The sequence below is a fragment of the Triturus cristatus genome, chromosome 4_2 (assembly GCF_964204655.1).
Source record: "Triturus cristatus chromosome 4_2, aTriCri1.1, whole genome shotgun sequence".
In the NCBI taxonomy this organism is placed as follows: domain Eukaryota; kingdom Metazoa; phylum Chordata; class Amphibia; order Caudata; family Salamandridae; genus Triturus; species Triturus cristatus.
In genome coordinates, this window is record NC_140586.1 from 706,234,739 (window position 1) to 706,250,815 (window position 16,077).

Consider the following 16,077-nt stretch of genomic DNA (forward strand, 5'->3'; position numbering starts at 1 on the left):
TAAATTAACTAAAATATGAATTTACCTGCTAAGCTTTCAATTTGTGAACACCAAGCTAAACACAATTCCAGCAGTTGAAACTTTGCCCCTCTAAGAGACCAGGTTATCACCTAAATAAATAAATCACTCAATAGTAACAGAGAATAGCTAATGTTTTTGAATGGTTTACTTATATTAGCCTTCAACGACTTGCCCCAGTTGTTCAGAGAAACTGCTTCACAACCCCACCACACTTTAGGTAAAATGAAGGTGTGGGGAAAGCAGGACATGCTCTATGGAGAATTCTAGGAGGCTATGAATTTCTGCACCTTCGCCTCTTTTTTGAGTTAAGGCACAGTTTTTAAGGTAAATACTCTGAATTGCCAATCAATGAAGTAGTACATTAACTAACACTTCTAAGCAGATCTTAAAGAAGGTTTAATGAGTAAAAGCTATTTAGCAATGCCCCAATCTTCATTCTTAGTGACATCAACAGAGATATGGGTCTTCTGCTACAAGGCTTTGAGGGCAGCATCATCTGAAATAGGTAATTTTGTCCATATTGTCAATATACACTGGCAGCTTCTGGGAGAAAATGGCTCACCAGCAATGGGTCTGGACGTCGCTGCACAAGCCAACCAAATTCTGGAAAAACACTCAAATTCGTGGATTAACAAAAAGGTGATGCAATTTGTGATCTCATTTGTGAGGTCAGTAGAGATGCATGGGGTGGCTATGGTTGTGGTGCTCACCATAACTGGCAACTTTTAGATTGTTTTGGTTTTGCACTTTAACAAAACTCCAAAATAGGTTTTTCAGCGGATGCCTATGCCTTTAGCAAACAAATAGTATTTAGTCACCTGAATGAAATACTGTTATTTCTCCTTATTTGATTTCTTTAGAGCTTTTTTGTTCTAGAAAATATTCAGAGGCATTTGACAGCCAGATTTTAACAACTGTTGGTCACTCCTAAAGGACTTTCTCCTGCAGGTAGACTGGAGCAATTCTGGAAAGGCACTCTGATTCAAGATAGTGGGTAATGGTTTTCAGGATCTATAGTGACAACACTTATCTGTAGATTCCATTCTTCCAATTCTTTCACAAATGGTTTTGATCAAAGTTTATGTATAGAGCAATTTACATAGTGAAAGACTGACAGCAGCCACTAAGAGGAGAGATGAGGGAATATAGTTAGCTGGCAACATGAATTTCAGGAAGTGATGGGTCCACAAGTGTGATAAGTAAGCAGGTTTAGGGTAGAAGCTGTAAATTAGTACAGGATTTAGAAAATAATGAGTTCCTGAGTGTGATTAGAAACCAGGTTTTTTAATAAGAATTGTGAAGAGATGGGGAAAGAACAAATGTGTTAGATACAGGAATTGGTTGACAGTACCATAGTGTATCTCCAGTTGTTGTCTGTTGTTCCATCAGGTTTGGTTATTCCTTTGTTACTCTTTGCAATATATGTACTTAAAAGATAGCTTGTTAGGGAACAACTGATCTCTCTGAATTCTGAAAAATCTTTGTTGTCTGCTCATTTGGTTTGTATCCTATGCAAACTGCATATAGTTTGAAAAATGGTTGTGGGTCTTTTAACTTCCAGCTTGTTGCTATGCTCTGGAGAGCTGTGGTGCAAACTAGGTTTAGAAATCTGTTTTTTTCTGAGATTGGTGAAGGAAGAGTTGAGTTTAGAGAAAGCAGTCTCGTCTGGTAACAGTATCCGAAGAATAGAAGCAGACACTGTCTGCCAATTCAACAATAGTGTTGGACATCGAAACAGCATGTGTTCAATAGTTGAATTGCTGTGTATACATCTCCAGCAGTTGAGGAGCTTTGCTTTACATAGCTATTCTAGTGGTCAAATTGCTCATGCTTGATAAGGTAGATCGATTGGATTACTGTTGCCGTTCTGGAGCACTGATTGAGTCTATTCCAAATTCTGGTGAAGAAAGCTATTGGTCAGCTTGCGTAATCCTTAATCAGGAGTCTAAATCTATATTTATATCTAAATCTGGAGGGCAGACTCCCCTGAGATGTTTTTGAAATTGTAGATTACCCACTAAGATACTGTATTGTTAGATATTAGAGGAAATCTGGGACAAATGTAAAACTATTTCAGATAGCATAAAATAGGGTGGATAGCATAATCACTGTGATCCTTTCAAATGTGTCTAAATGGCTAGGTATTTAATGAAAAGGATACAGAGATGGACAATATGATAAGGCTTCTTTTAAGAAGTATTTTTGCACGAAACTGTGAGCAGTAATATCCCACTTTTGTCTCCATTTAGTTTGTAACCAGGTAATGAAGTGTGCTGGTCTATTTCTTGAGGGATATGAGCAATGAATATTCTGAGTTGCTTACTTGAAGAACATCACCCTCATATGCTGGTAATTTGAATTTATTACTCAAGTTTTAGAAGCCATGAATGTGCTGGTTATCTCAAATTTTTCGTATGAGAGACTCTCATACTAGTATGGTACAGTAAGGAGACAAACTACATCCTTGCTGGGTTCCTCTTTGGATTTGAAACTTGGAGGAGAGAGCTCCATTAGCAAGTATTGTAGCCTGGACTTTGGTGTATAGCAGTTTAGTATAGGAGATTAAGGCGTGCATAAGGCCATGCCAGTCTATTATTTAAAAGAGGAAGGCCCATTCAAATATACTGAAAGTCTTGTTCACATCCGGTGCAATAGCACACCACGCTTGTTGATTTTCTATTTGTGTCATAGCAATTATGTTGAACAGCAGTCGTGTGTTGAAGCTTGATCATTTGCCGTTAACAAACCCTATTTGGTCTGGTTGCATTAATTTATTAAGTAGTTTATTTAACAAACCCTATTTGGTCTGGATGTATTCATTTCTTAAGTAGTTTATGTAGTCATGCGGCAAGGAATTTTGGAAGGAGTTTACCGTCCGCATTTAATAATGACATCAGGTGATACTTTTGGAGTTTTGCATGTCTTTCCCTTGTTTGTGAATGAGGGTGATGTATGCTTCAGCAAACATACTCTCTAGGTTTTGGTCATTTGTGAAATGATAATACTGTTTCAGTAATTTAGGGGCTAGTTTGATTCCAAGGAGAAGACAGATTTCAGGTGGTAGCCGATCTGGTTCTGCCGCTTTATTGCTTTTGAAGAATTTGAGGTTGGCACAGATTTCTTTTACTATGAGGTAGTTTTATAATGCTAAAATATCTATGTATCCTTTGAGCTTCTTAGAAATCGTTGGGCGGAAAACGTGTAGGTCTTGCTTGTTAGTGATTTTTCACCGGTATAGAAGGTTCGGTAGAGGTCTTTTTTTAATACCTGAGATATACCTTTATGCTTATGTTTCATTTCCACTTCCAGGCTTATGATAGAGTAGCGTTTTTTTAATGTTTTGACTTCGGTGGTCCTCCACTGAATCATTACTGGAATCCAGAGACCTTAAGAGTCATTACTGGAAGCTGGGGATCCCCGTCCTAACCAACATTTATGATTTGAAGTTCAAAACAGTACAGATTTGTATGTTGTTGAATAATTGATTTGTATAAACTTGTTTTCCAATGTCTTCACTTCTTTAAGCAGTAGCACAGCTTTTTTCTGTGACTCTTTTTGACTCTTGCACACCCATTTAAGAGCTGCTTAATAAGCACTGTTGCTTTGGAATCCCAGGCGACTTTGGGGGATAACTCTTGTGATTCATTAGTTTTAAAGTAGTTTGCAGCAAATGGCTGTGTATGGGAAACAACATTTTCTTGAGTTACAATTGAAGTAATAAGGTGCCATCTTTGGAAAACAGAGAAATTCATCATTAGCTCAAATGTTACGGAGATTGGTGAGTGGTATGAGAGACCCAATGGAAGAGCTTCTGTATCCTTTAAGGAACTATACATATTTCTTATGTGACAAGAGAGAGACTATTCTCATATCTGAGAAATGCGGGTACAAGAAGAAAGTAAATTCCTTGACCTCTGAGTTTACTGATCTCTAGACGTCTGTTAATTTTTCAACTTCAATAATTTTTTTTTAATGCTTTATGAAACTTATTTTGAATGCATCTAAATTTTGATTTCCTGCTTCCTATAAAGCCAAAGTAGGAGGTACAAGATCCATCTAGGATCAAGTTACGTGATGGGGACACCTTTAATTAAGTCCTCTATGGCGTTCAATATTGTAGCATTGACAAATGTTGAAGCACAAATATTGATTAAGGAATAAGCACAACTGCCAATTTCAACAGAAGCGTAGATCCATCTAACTGACTATGAAACTTCATTCTCAAGACTCTGGAATTTGATTTTCCGTGGAGTAGAATTGCAAGGCATTCCCTTTGCTTGCAAAATACAATAATCTACTGCATTTCTTTAACTTTGAGAGGATCTTCTCAATTTAAGTGAGTTTACAGCAAAAAGATGACCTTGGCATCTAGGGAGAACAGATGTGTTAAGATTGTCTCCCATTAATTGGATAATATATTCCCTTAATGTTCCACAAGAGACATATGACATTCGTTTTGGGAAATGAATCTATGCTGCAGTAATTGTATATTGCTTTATTTGGAGTACAGTGAAGATTAGTATTAGCATGTGAGGTGGTATATCGGAGAGAAGGTCAGGTAACGCTTGAAGTGTTGCGGTCTATGATTAGGAGGTAACCAATGGGCTAGTTTAAACTGAAGAATACAATAACAATATCTGTTTAATTCGGGAAATATCTAAGGAAAAGCATTGTTCTGCATGGGCAGAAAGTCGTGCAGGGATTGACATTTATTAACAATGCTTTGGTTTTATGTTTTAGCTGTCATGTATGACACGTTTGCTAAGTTTTTTTAATATTGCAGCGTTCTTCAGTTCGGTTTGAAGGCTATACAAGAGGGCCGCTCTAGCCTGAAGTTTGGCATCAAACAGGTACAAATCTTTAAATTAAGAGCATTATTATCACCCACACAAGCTTCTAGGGACTCACTCGACCAGTTTTAGGTTACCCAATGAGAAAACCCATGAATCTCCAATGAAAATCTATGCTGAGACACAAGGACAGTCGGAGAAGTACTAACTAATGTAGGCCATAAGAGTGTCATGTAAGTTAGATTTACAATGCTCTGTGTAGGCCGGAGAAAAAGACATGGGGGCGGCGCAAAGACAAAGCTCTGACATAACTATAACTACGTACAGCAGAACATCCCAAACTAGGACCCAATTTTTAGAAGGACAAACTTTCGTGTCCCCCCCCCCCAGCTTTAACAGAGATGAGGCTGGCAATTTTTTAACATAGCTAAAGCATTCTATGGTAGTGCAAAATCATTGACTGACAATATATTTTCCTTCGAATGTGCATTAAATTTGAACAGACATCCAGTTTTACTTAAAAAAACTATATTGCACACAGATGATAATGTGTGGAAATTGGATTTCAGTAAAGATTTATCACTTGCGCATTACCAAGTAGTGTTTTGATCCTATTAACATCTTTGTTTCCATAAAACTTCAGAATTTTTTAAAAAAATGTCAGCTTTATTTTTGCTTTCTGGACTGCTGAATGTGTACAGTTTATTTACAGTTATTTACATTTTGTTGTGTGTTACAAAAAAATGACATCCTACAGCCCTTCCTTTCACACTTCTTGTACACAAGAAAGATTGACTCAAAATTCACTTTACTTTCTCGTACTGCAACATGAGAGGAGTTTGTAAACACCAATTCGCATCTTAAAAAACACATAAGCAGCAATTTGCCAGAAGGCATAGTGTGACATTGGACCTCTGTCTGCGCAGCAAATGTGACAAAATAAATACAGAATTTAAAGGCACCATTTTTACTTGGACTTTTGTGACGCACCAAAAATCGGATTGCAACCCGCAGTTTGGTAAACACTGCCCTAGATCCAATTCTCTGCTCCCAGCACCATGACTTACCACACATCAGTGAAGTGTTAAGAGAGTCACACTGGGCTGTAACAGTGGTGGGAAATCCAAAGAAGACAGCAAGTGTTAACAAAGCAAGCCAATAGAAAGGAACATAAGCAGATGCGCGGCTGCAATAGTGCTGAAAAAAATCAAAAAAAGGCGACTGCAGTGCAAGACAGAGGTAGGCCCCACCGAGTACCAAGCAGACACCCAGAACAGGCATTACAGCAATAGACCCGGAGCTCATGACGTTCCACTCTTGTGCCTCTGCAAGTATCAGCAATGTATAACAAATGGTCATCATGTAAATCACATGCCACTACATACCAGTTTATAGTACAGGTTACTATCTATAAACGATACCAGTGGCCTTATTAACTTCAGCTACGTATATAAATAGCAAAAGAAAAGCGAGTGACGAGACCCGAGTGAGTAAATAGCTTCTGCCATAATACCCAGACTGATCCGAACAAAGAACTCACTTTTTTACCAGTAAGGACAACATGTCGGGTAACAGATACCATCAAGAATTAAAGAGTTGCGCAATAGTTCTTCTGGCACCCAATGAGGTACAATGCTATGAAAACAAGCAGGACAACATAAAAGCCAAAGCAAAGAAATAGGATAACCTAGGAATTAAAAAGCCCAACCTCAAAAACATTTTATCAGACATTTTAGGAGCACAAAGATGATATCAGACTGACAATGAACACGGTTCTACAGCTACTGAACGAGATGGATCAGGCCCTCCTACTATGTCTGACAAGCTCGGAACAAAAAGATTTTAATAACACTGCCAAGTTTAGTAACAAATGACTCAAAAGTGATCCACTGTCCCCACTCAAACAACTAAATGGACCCACTCTAGCAGACATTATGGCAGAAAATAAATCATTGAAACCATTTATGGCCTCACTATCAATGAAGCGAAACACTACTGAAGGGAAAATTGACAGCACAGAAAAACGAATCAGTGAGAATGAAGCCAAAATAAACTAAAGAGACAGCCCCAAAGAATCCAAGATCTGGAATTTCAAGTGACCCTCCTCCTACATTCTCGGCACAGCATGGAAACCCAAAAGAGGAGCAACAATATCAGACTTTACAGAGTTCCTTAGGGAAAGGATAAGGATAACCTCATTGGATTACTAAACATCCTTTTTTCAAATATATTAGTCCTGTGTACAACGAACCCATAGACTTAAACTATTACCCAACTCTAAAAAGACCACAGAAAAGAGGAGCATCATTGTAGAATATAAACAAGCACAGCAATGTAGACAGCAAGAGAAAAGAAGCAAATGATCAGGGCGGTCAGCAACTATTTATTACAAAGGACCGCAGCAAGAAGAACAAGCATTGAAATGCAATAGGTCTCGCCTTTGATTAAGTTAAACCCTTTTGCTTTGTTAATGGTATTGTATAGCAAAGCAAATGGCTTTAACTTAATGAAAGGCGAGACCTATTCCATTTTTAATGCTTGTTTCAAAGTGCACTGTCACTCGTCCAAGGTCTATAGTGCTGTAGCAAAAACTTTATAATGAATAAATGGGATGTTGTTTTTTTATCTGCTTTAAGAAAATACCACAAGAGGCTGCACAAAAAAGTATTTTACTCTGTGGCTGTGTATTGACAACAGAGATCGGGTTGTTGGCGTCTTGGTTATAAACTGCTAGGGCTATCTTTCCTCCGAGTTTATAGAAGCTATGTGGCCTTTAATTAAGAAGGACCGTTGCGCCTGACAACCCCGAGTCCCTCCTGGAGGTGGTTATTGGCCCAGGAGAGCCCCGCAGAGTCTCCTGTGAAGCGGAGGACTGAGGAATGTCAGCATTCCGCAGCCCCTTTAACCTCTGAACAGGAGCGCGCATCTGACTGCTTCCAGCAGAAAAAAAAAAGTTTTACTGTGTGTGTTTAGCATGCGAAGAAAGCATGGTTAGACTATTAGGTCTATAAAAAACTGTGTATGCTAGACAAATAACATTAAGGGAACAGTTTTTTTTATTAAAAAGCAAGTTAGTATCTACACAGTTCAATTGCCATTGCAGCGCTCCCCATGACTCAAGTCACGCGAAGCGTATCGTTTTTTTGGGGGGTGGAGGTGACCTCTTCTGAACCTGTCCAGATGGTTCTGTAATCGCCCCTGATAAACACCAGGTCGAGAAGCTTTGGCTGAACGCAAACTCTCCTCTCTGGAAAAAGAACACAGCGCGGGGTATACACTGCGATAAACCGACTCTGGATTGCATAAACAAATACAGAGTTTTAAATGCAACCTCTCGCTACATAATCACCGCATACCATTTATTAATATGCACGTGCATCATTTTTATTAAACTAAAATACTCATCCAGCAGAAAAATAACTGATTTTAAACGGCACGTGAATTAAATTTCCTTGTTCGATGTGTGAGTAGGCCTTCCAATCCTGGTTTTCCGCTTCAATTCCGGGACTTTGGCGAAACAGGACTGCAAGCCATGACCTGCCTACGCGATGGCCCGAGAAACTGAAGAGCTCTGAGGAAACGCCGTGGGAGTGCGACCCTCGGGAGGCAAGCGCTTCAAAGGATGCCTTCTAGCCTCTCACACCCTCTATATACTAAAACAGATATAGTGGGTTCCTTTCAGCGCAGTGCAGAGCTCGATGGAGGCAAGGCGCCCTTATCAGGGCAGCGCAGATGCCGGGGAGTCACATCCGCACAGGCCTCGCCCTGCTGCCGTCCATGCTAGTGCTTGCAGAGGGGTCATGCTTCTCTTCCCGGCAGTGAGCCGGCCTGTGAAGAAATACTACAGAGCCCTCGCCATGCATCGCTCTAGTCACCAGACTTCACTGCCGAACACAGCACTACGAACAATGTGCATGCATGTCCTCAGTCCCACAAGCAGATAAGTATGCAGTTCTCTCCGTACAGCCATCTATACAAACAGCTGCACAGCCCTGCAAGAAGCTTGCACTGGCGTAGACAGCCCACAAACACTGGACACTGCAACATACAGCTCTTTCCGTGCTGCCAACCTTACACAGCCCTGCACACAGCTGTCGCGGCACTACCATCCACGCGATCAGCATGCATCCAGGGACGCATATACATCCATGGCCTGCACCCACTCTCCACACAGCCGGACAGTGAGAGGAGCAGGTCACTCCCGTCACTGGCGCGCAATGAGGGCATCTGCGAGAGTCACCAGCGCGCAATGAGGACATCTGCGAGAGTCACCGGTGCGCAATGAGGGCATCTGTGAGGGGCACCGGCGCGCAACAAGGACATCTGCGAAGAAGCAGCGTGCAATGAGGGCATCTGCAAGGAAGCTGCGAGGAAGCGGTGCACAATGAGGGCATCTGCGAGGAAGCGGCGGTTCACACGCCACTTCCCTGCTGCTACCGCTGTCTGGGCCCCAAAAAAAGTGCCTACCCAGTAATTGAAGGAGGCAGTGTCCCTCCACAAGTAAAAGATCCAATCCCAGTGGGCGTGGCTAAAAGGAGACAGGGTGGCAACAAGCTGCGATTGACATGCCTTCGGTGCAATCATTGCACTGCTTTTGGCATAATTCGTGACGCCAAACGACGCGCACAAATGAAAACTGAAGGCGGAGCTGGGAAACGGCTTCTTAAATCGTATCGATTCCAAGAAGCCCTCGTATGACGAGAGCAGCGCATGCGCTGCTTACGTCAGGCCGAGACCTAAAAATATTTTGAGATACAGAGCGACGCATAAAGCACCACACCTAAGGTTCAGCATCCACTACCTTGCCAGATGCAAGATAGCATACAAGGACAGAACCAGCATCTCTTTGTTGCTTCCAGTTTTAATCTAAAGTTCTTGCAAATCTATATTATATCATATATATATTCCTCCAATACTTACAACACAGTAAGGAATCCCATAGCAATGGTTTATTAACTAGCATGGTTTGCCAAGTAATGCATTTTGGCCGCAAAGTCTGCCTTCTTCACACATAGTGGGTGCCATTTAAAATTCATCATATATACACTGAGGCTGTGTACGTGATGCATAAACATAGAATTTAATTTTATTTATTTATTTGAAAGGTTTTATATAGCGCTAGCTACACCCGAGGGTATAAGAGCGCTTTACATCGACAATGAAAATAAACCTGGAAACAATAGCAATAGATGAAGCAAATTAAACAAATGGTTATACAAAAATAAAGGAAATAATTAAGATTACATATTGAGCAGATTGCATATATTGTAAACAGAAAACAAAATGAGAGGACCAGAATGTAGTTATAAATAGTGATATAACAGTATGCCAAGGAGGACTTAGTGTAGATAGTAGGGGGGGGGGGGGGGGGGGAGAGAGTATGGTGAGGGGAGATCATGGGACTAATTACCCCAAAAATGTATGGAGAAGGTGAATTTTAAGGTTTCTTTTGAAGCTGTCGTGGGAGGGATTGCATCGAAGGTCTTTGGGATGGGCGTTCCAAATGGTAGGGGCCTTGCCGGAGAAGGAGCGGGATTTCGATGCGTTTTTTTTAGTAGAGGGGGTATGAGAAGAAGAGTGTTGGAGCTTCTAAGCGTACGGGCACTGCCAGCTCTTTTGAGTTTGGTTGAGAGGTAGGTTGGAGCATTCGGATAGAGGGCTTTGTGCATAATACATGCAATTTTGTAGGAGGATCTGCCTTCGATGGGGAGCCATTTGAGGGTCTTGAGGGCAGGGGAGATGCGGTCAAGGCGGTTACAGTTGTTTGTTAGTCTAGCTGCAAGGTTGAGGACGGACTTGATGGGGGCAAGGTAGATTTTGGGAGTACCAGAGAGAAGGGCATTCCCGTAATCAATTTTGGATAGGACCAGAGATTGGATAATTAGTTTGAAGTCGTCAGCTGGAATAAAGGGTTTGATTTTTTTGAGATGCCGGAGTGTGAAGAGTGCACTTTTTGCTGAGTTCTTTATATGGGAGTTGAGTGTGAGTTTATTGGTGATGCCGAGTGATTTGACAGATTTGGCGAGGGAGAGAGAGCAGTTTAGGGCATTAAGGTCAGCGATCCATGTTTGGATGGGGAGAGGGTTGTTTTTGGGAGAGAAGAGGATGATCTCAGTTTTGTTAGGATTTAGTTTCAGATGGTTGTTATGGAACCAGGATTGGATCTTGGTAAGTGTAGTGTTAAGGTGTAGGATATCGGCATGGGACTTTATTTTATAGTACAGTTGGGTGTCGTCAGCGTATAGGTGATAGTTGATTTTTGCTTGTTTAAGAATGAGGGTCAGGGGTTCCATAAAGAGGTTGAAAAGGGCGGGGAAAAGGATGGATCCTTGAATAATACTACCAATGTAGGTGCCTTCCATACAAATACAAAATTGACTACAAACTTCCATTATTGTGTTTAAATAAACAGACCATGCATGTGCATTAAGTCCCCTGACTTTCAAGGTAACAAATTCAAATAACAAGGACCTCCGGTAAAATACCATAAACCAGTGTCAGATCTTCACAACTGAATCCCAACAAATACAAAATAACTGAGCAAAGCCCATATCTAATGCTGAAATGTAAACAGAAATAAAAGAGGTAAATCATTTTATAGAAAAGGGGGCAAGATTACTCACAACAGTATCTAAACCAATAATCATTAAAAATAACATAATTTCCATGGTGCGCCTATCTACTATAAATACAATCGAAAGGGGAGGAAGAAAACATTAAAATGCTGGGAGTCGCATCATAAAATTCACAAAGTTCATTTATCAGGTTATAAGTACCCACAAGCACTCTTCCAATTATGCTTCTATACTATTGTTGGGCATATCTGTTCCTCACAGTCAATCAGTTCGTATTCCAACTGCGAAGTTCTACTTGGGCGCTAATCACTTAGATTTGCTGTGCACAAACCATTATTCAGTCTGAAATTGCCGTGGGGCAAATCTTTATGCAATCATTAACCGCAAAATCCTCCCTTTCTTATAATCTCTGAACAACATAAACATAAAAGTGTCTCAGGTTCCGTTATAGCAGCTTAAATGCTGCAACCCTCTCCCAATTGCCACGCTTGCGCCAGCATCTGATTACCTACAGACTCGGGGGTCCTTCGACACTCCGATTTTTTTTTTTTTGAACTAACAAGATCTTTATTGGTATCATCAGTCGTACAGCTCAACCACTGCCTACATCCCTTCGGGCCGGCAGGGCCAAAGTAACAGTGCTAGGTGGCATGTAGGGGGGGCGGGGCAAAATACACCGCAAGCCGCCTTTCGACACTCCGATAACAGGTCACCTTTCTGGTTTGGGGGGCTACGCAGCTTGTAGTTTTGTACAAGATGTTATGTTATGTTAACGAACTTATAAAGCGCATGGTTACACTTAGAACAGTGTGTCCCCGCGCTGTGATAAGGCAGCAAGAGCAGGTACTGATGTCTATTCAAGAGGGAACAGGAGAGTCTTTAGTTTCTTCCTAAAAATGCCTTCAGCGGGTTCCAATCGGAGGCATACTGGCAGTTTGTTCCAGAATTGGGCTGCCAGAAACCGAAAAGAGCGGCCCCCCCATCCTGGCTCTCTTCACCATTGGGATACAAACTAAACCCAGCGCCTCAGACCTGAGGCGGCGGGTAGGAATGTAGGGGGTGAGAAGGTTCCGCAGATAAACTATAGAGATCCCATGCATAATGCGGTGGCATACACATAGTGCCTTAAAACGAGCTCGTTCCCGGATAGGGAGCCAATGTAAGGCGGTAAGAGCCAGTTTAGAGGGTGCTCTCCTAGGACGCTTCAGGACTAAACGGGCCGCTGCGTTCTGCACGCTTTGGAGTCTCTGTATGCACCTTTCAGTAGCACGAGTGCCTGAATCATGGTCTTCCTGGCCACAGCGGGCAAAATGTCCAGAGTTTTCCTAAGTCCTTTTAGAACTCCGTAACATGTGCCCGCAACCCGTCTGGTGTGATAGTCAAACGAGAGGTGGGTGTCTATCCAGACCCCAAGGTTTTTTGCCTGGGCACAGGGAACAGGAGTAGGCCCCAAATCCTGCGGCCACCACGCAGACGACCAGACAGAAGGAGCTTTTCCCACCACTAGCACCTCGGTCTTATTGCCGTTAAGTTTTAGACAATTTATGCCCATCCAGGTTGCAAGTTCTTGGAGGCACGCCACCAAGTTGGGAGCTGCCGATTGTTAATCCTGAGTCAGGGACACAACCAACTGAGTGTCATCGGCGTAGGATACCACTCCAATCCCAAAACCTTCAGCAATCTCCGCCAAGGGAGCCACATAAAGATTAAAAAGGGTGGGGCTCAGGATTGAGCCCTGAGGGACTCCCTGCTGCAGTGCCATCACTTTCGAGTAGAACTTACCCTGCCTCACCTGAAAGCTACGATTGTTCAAAAAAGAGGTGAGCCAGCCCAAGGCCCTCCCAGACACACCTCCCTTCTTCAAACGGTCAACCAGTATCTTGTGGGCCACCGTGTCAAAGGCCGCACTGAGATCGAGCAAAATCAGGGCCGCAGTATGACCCGCGTCCACAAATTGCCGAATGGTCTCAGTGGCCAGGAGAAGGGCAGACTCCGTCGAGTGACAAGCACGGAAGCCAGACTGGGTGGGATGTAGAAGATGGTATTTCCCAATATGAGCCGTAAGCTGCTGGTTGACCACTTTCTCTGCGATCTTGGCAAAATAAGGAAGAAGAGAGATGGGCCGCAGGTTATCTAGGCGTTCAAGGCCTAGGTGAGGTTTTTTTAGGGCGGGGGAGAACAACTGCCTCCTTCCAGCAGCTAGGGACTGTGCTGGTTTCAAATGAGACCTCCAGGAGATGCCTGATGAAGGGTTCCAAAGCTTCTAAGCACCCCTCGAGTCTTCTTGGGGAGGCCTGGTCTTTAGGAGACCCTGACTTTACACTCCGACAAATATTTATCAAAATGTCGGGGGGGGGGGGGAAGTAAAGTAAAAAAGCTCTCACGCCTCTCTTCCACAGCTACAGTTACATGGCGTGATCTAGCCCATATGTCTTGGTCAGCCAGGACAACATCAGGGAAAGAGGAAGAGATCGTAAGTACCTTCTCGGTGAAGAATTCCGCTATTTGATTACAGCGTTCGACTGAGCCTTCAACAGGCGCTGCTATAGAGTCCAGAGAGGAGATCTCTTTATAGACCCTAAATAATTCTCTAGTGGAGTTTTCCGCAGACCTGATTCTTACAAGGTAGTATTCAGACTTGGTTTTCCTGATAAGTCTATGGTAGGCTTTCAGGGATGTTTTATACTCGTTCCTCCCTTGCACAGAGAAGTCCTTCCTCCATAGTCTTTCAACACGTTTACAAACTGCCTTGGCCGTTCTCAGCACATTATTGAACCATGGGGCAGATTTTTTGGTTCTGGTTAGTGTTTTCCACGACCAGGGGGCAGTCTTGTTAAGAGCTTCTTCTATCCTCCCATCCAGTTCAAGACAGGCACTATCAGCGTCCTCACCCCCAGGCGGACCCCCCATCAGGAGGGCACTCAAACTTTTCCGAGGAAAAACTAGCCCATTTCCGGCACGCTATACCCTCATTCGAGTGCTCCTGCACCTTCGACATGGGGGTCCGCAACACGGAAGGGACAAAGTAGTGGTCCGTCCAGATCAAAGGCAGGGGGGTACCAACCACAACCTCCTTCCAATTGGTAAAGATTGGGTCAAGCAGATGGCCCTTCTGATGGGTGGGGCATGCAACACTAAGTTGTAGTTGAAGTGTCGCTAGTTCCTGGCGCAGAGCTTGTGCCACTGTGCAACCGGCATCTTCCAGATGTAAATTAAGATCACCTAGCACAATGAGCTTGCTATAGCGCAGTGCAGGTTGGGTAAGGTAGTCAGCCAAACTTGATGCAAACCGGGCTGGATACCCCGGAGGCCTGTATACCAGGAGGCCTTTCACAATACACTTGCTATCAATCATAATAGTGAACAGGCCGGCCTCACAGTCAGTAATGGCGATAGACTCAAGTTGGCACTGGATGTCATGCTTAAAAATTATAGCCACGCCACCTCCCCTACCAGAGTCCCTATCAATACGATTGATAGTATATCCAACTGGCAGTGCTTCGAGGAGCTCCGGAGCAGAGTCCATGTCCAACCAGGTTTCAGTGAGAAACATGATATCGACCTGATTATCAGTCAGGAGGTCATAGATCTCTAGTCCGGGTTTCCTGAGAGAGCGGCAGTTCAAGAGACCGCAGGTCAGAGTAGGTGAGCCCACCTTACCCTCAAGCGTGGAATTAAATTTAAAGGAACAGTGGTTGCAGGCTCTAATGAGGCCATCAGCATGCATAGTGTGAGTCCAAGTGTCGGCAGTTTTGGGGCGAAGAGCAAGAAGGGCCTGATTATTATAATATAGTGTCCTCCTAAAACCTCCAGGGGGACTGGACCCGGGCCCCGTATGGCCGCGGACGGGCTTGCCTTAGGCGCGCCTTTGGCGCGCGCGTCCGCTGCGCGGGTGCCTGAGCATGCATATTTAAGCCTCCCCGCTGTCTGACTGTCACCGGAAGTGCTTTGCCCTGACCTTCTCCGCCCTCCTCGCAATGGTACTAGTTACCGTGTCGGACCGGGGCGAAAAGGAGGAAGAAGGAGCAAAAGCACCCGATTATCCCCAGGTAAACTGCCTCTCAAAAGGCGGCCTTTCACAGTTTAAAAGCGTTAAAATTAAGTACACAGTAATCACAAGATAAAATAATTAAAAAGACTCAGCTTTCCACTCTCAAAGCAACCAGCGTATCCACCAAGCGGCTCAGGGTACTGCCACTGCCCCTACATATATAAAACCTACTGCCGGTTGCCAGTAGATAGTTATAGGTAGGAAAATGTTTTTATAGGAAAAGGGTTTATTGGATTGCCTATATCTTTGACGCCGGTTGATGAATGTTCACAAAACATTCACTTCACCTGCTGTCTGAAAAGTTTCAGGGAGATTAGTCAAGCGGGGGCGAGAAAAAGGGGGGAGGGGTGGGGGTGAACGATTATAGCCCGAACCGCAGGACGGAATTACAGCAAATTTGGCAGAAAGATAGCTCTTGGTCCATAAGGAGGCCATTTTGTGATTTGGTGTAAATCTGTTGCGTAGTTTTAGAGATATTAATCGAAAATCAAATTTGTATAACTCGGGACGCGGATCCATCTCGGATCCTCTTTTTATGATTCACAAATCCACGCACCAACAGGAATGCTGGTCCGGTTAGAGGTACCCAGAGACCATGAGACTAATGGAAGTGTCTGTGAGGGACCTCTCATGGGCACAA

At 43.2% G+C, this 16,077-nt stretch overlaps 1 protein-coding gene across 1 annotated transcript in view; it reads right to left on the reverse strand.

Annotated features, from left to right (window-relative positions):
• Positions 1–16,077, reverse strand: part of MRPL37 (mitochondrial ribosomal protein L37) — a 102,964-nt gene that overhangs the window by 51,849 nt on the left and 35,038 nt on the right. The gene's annotated exons all lie outside the window — the stretch shown is intronic.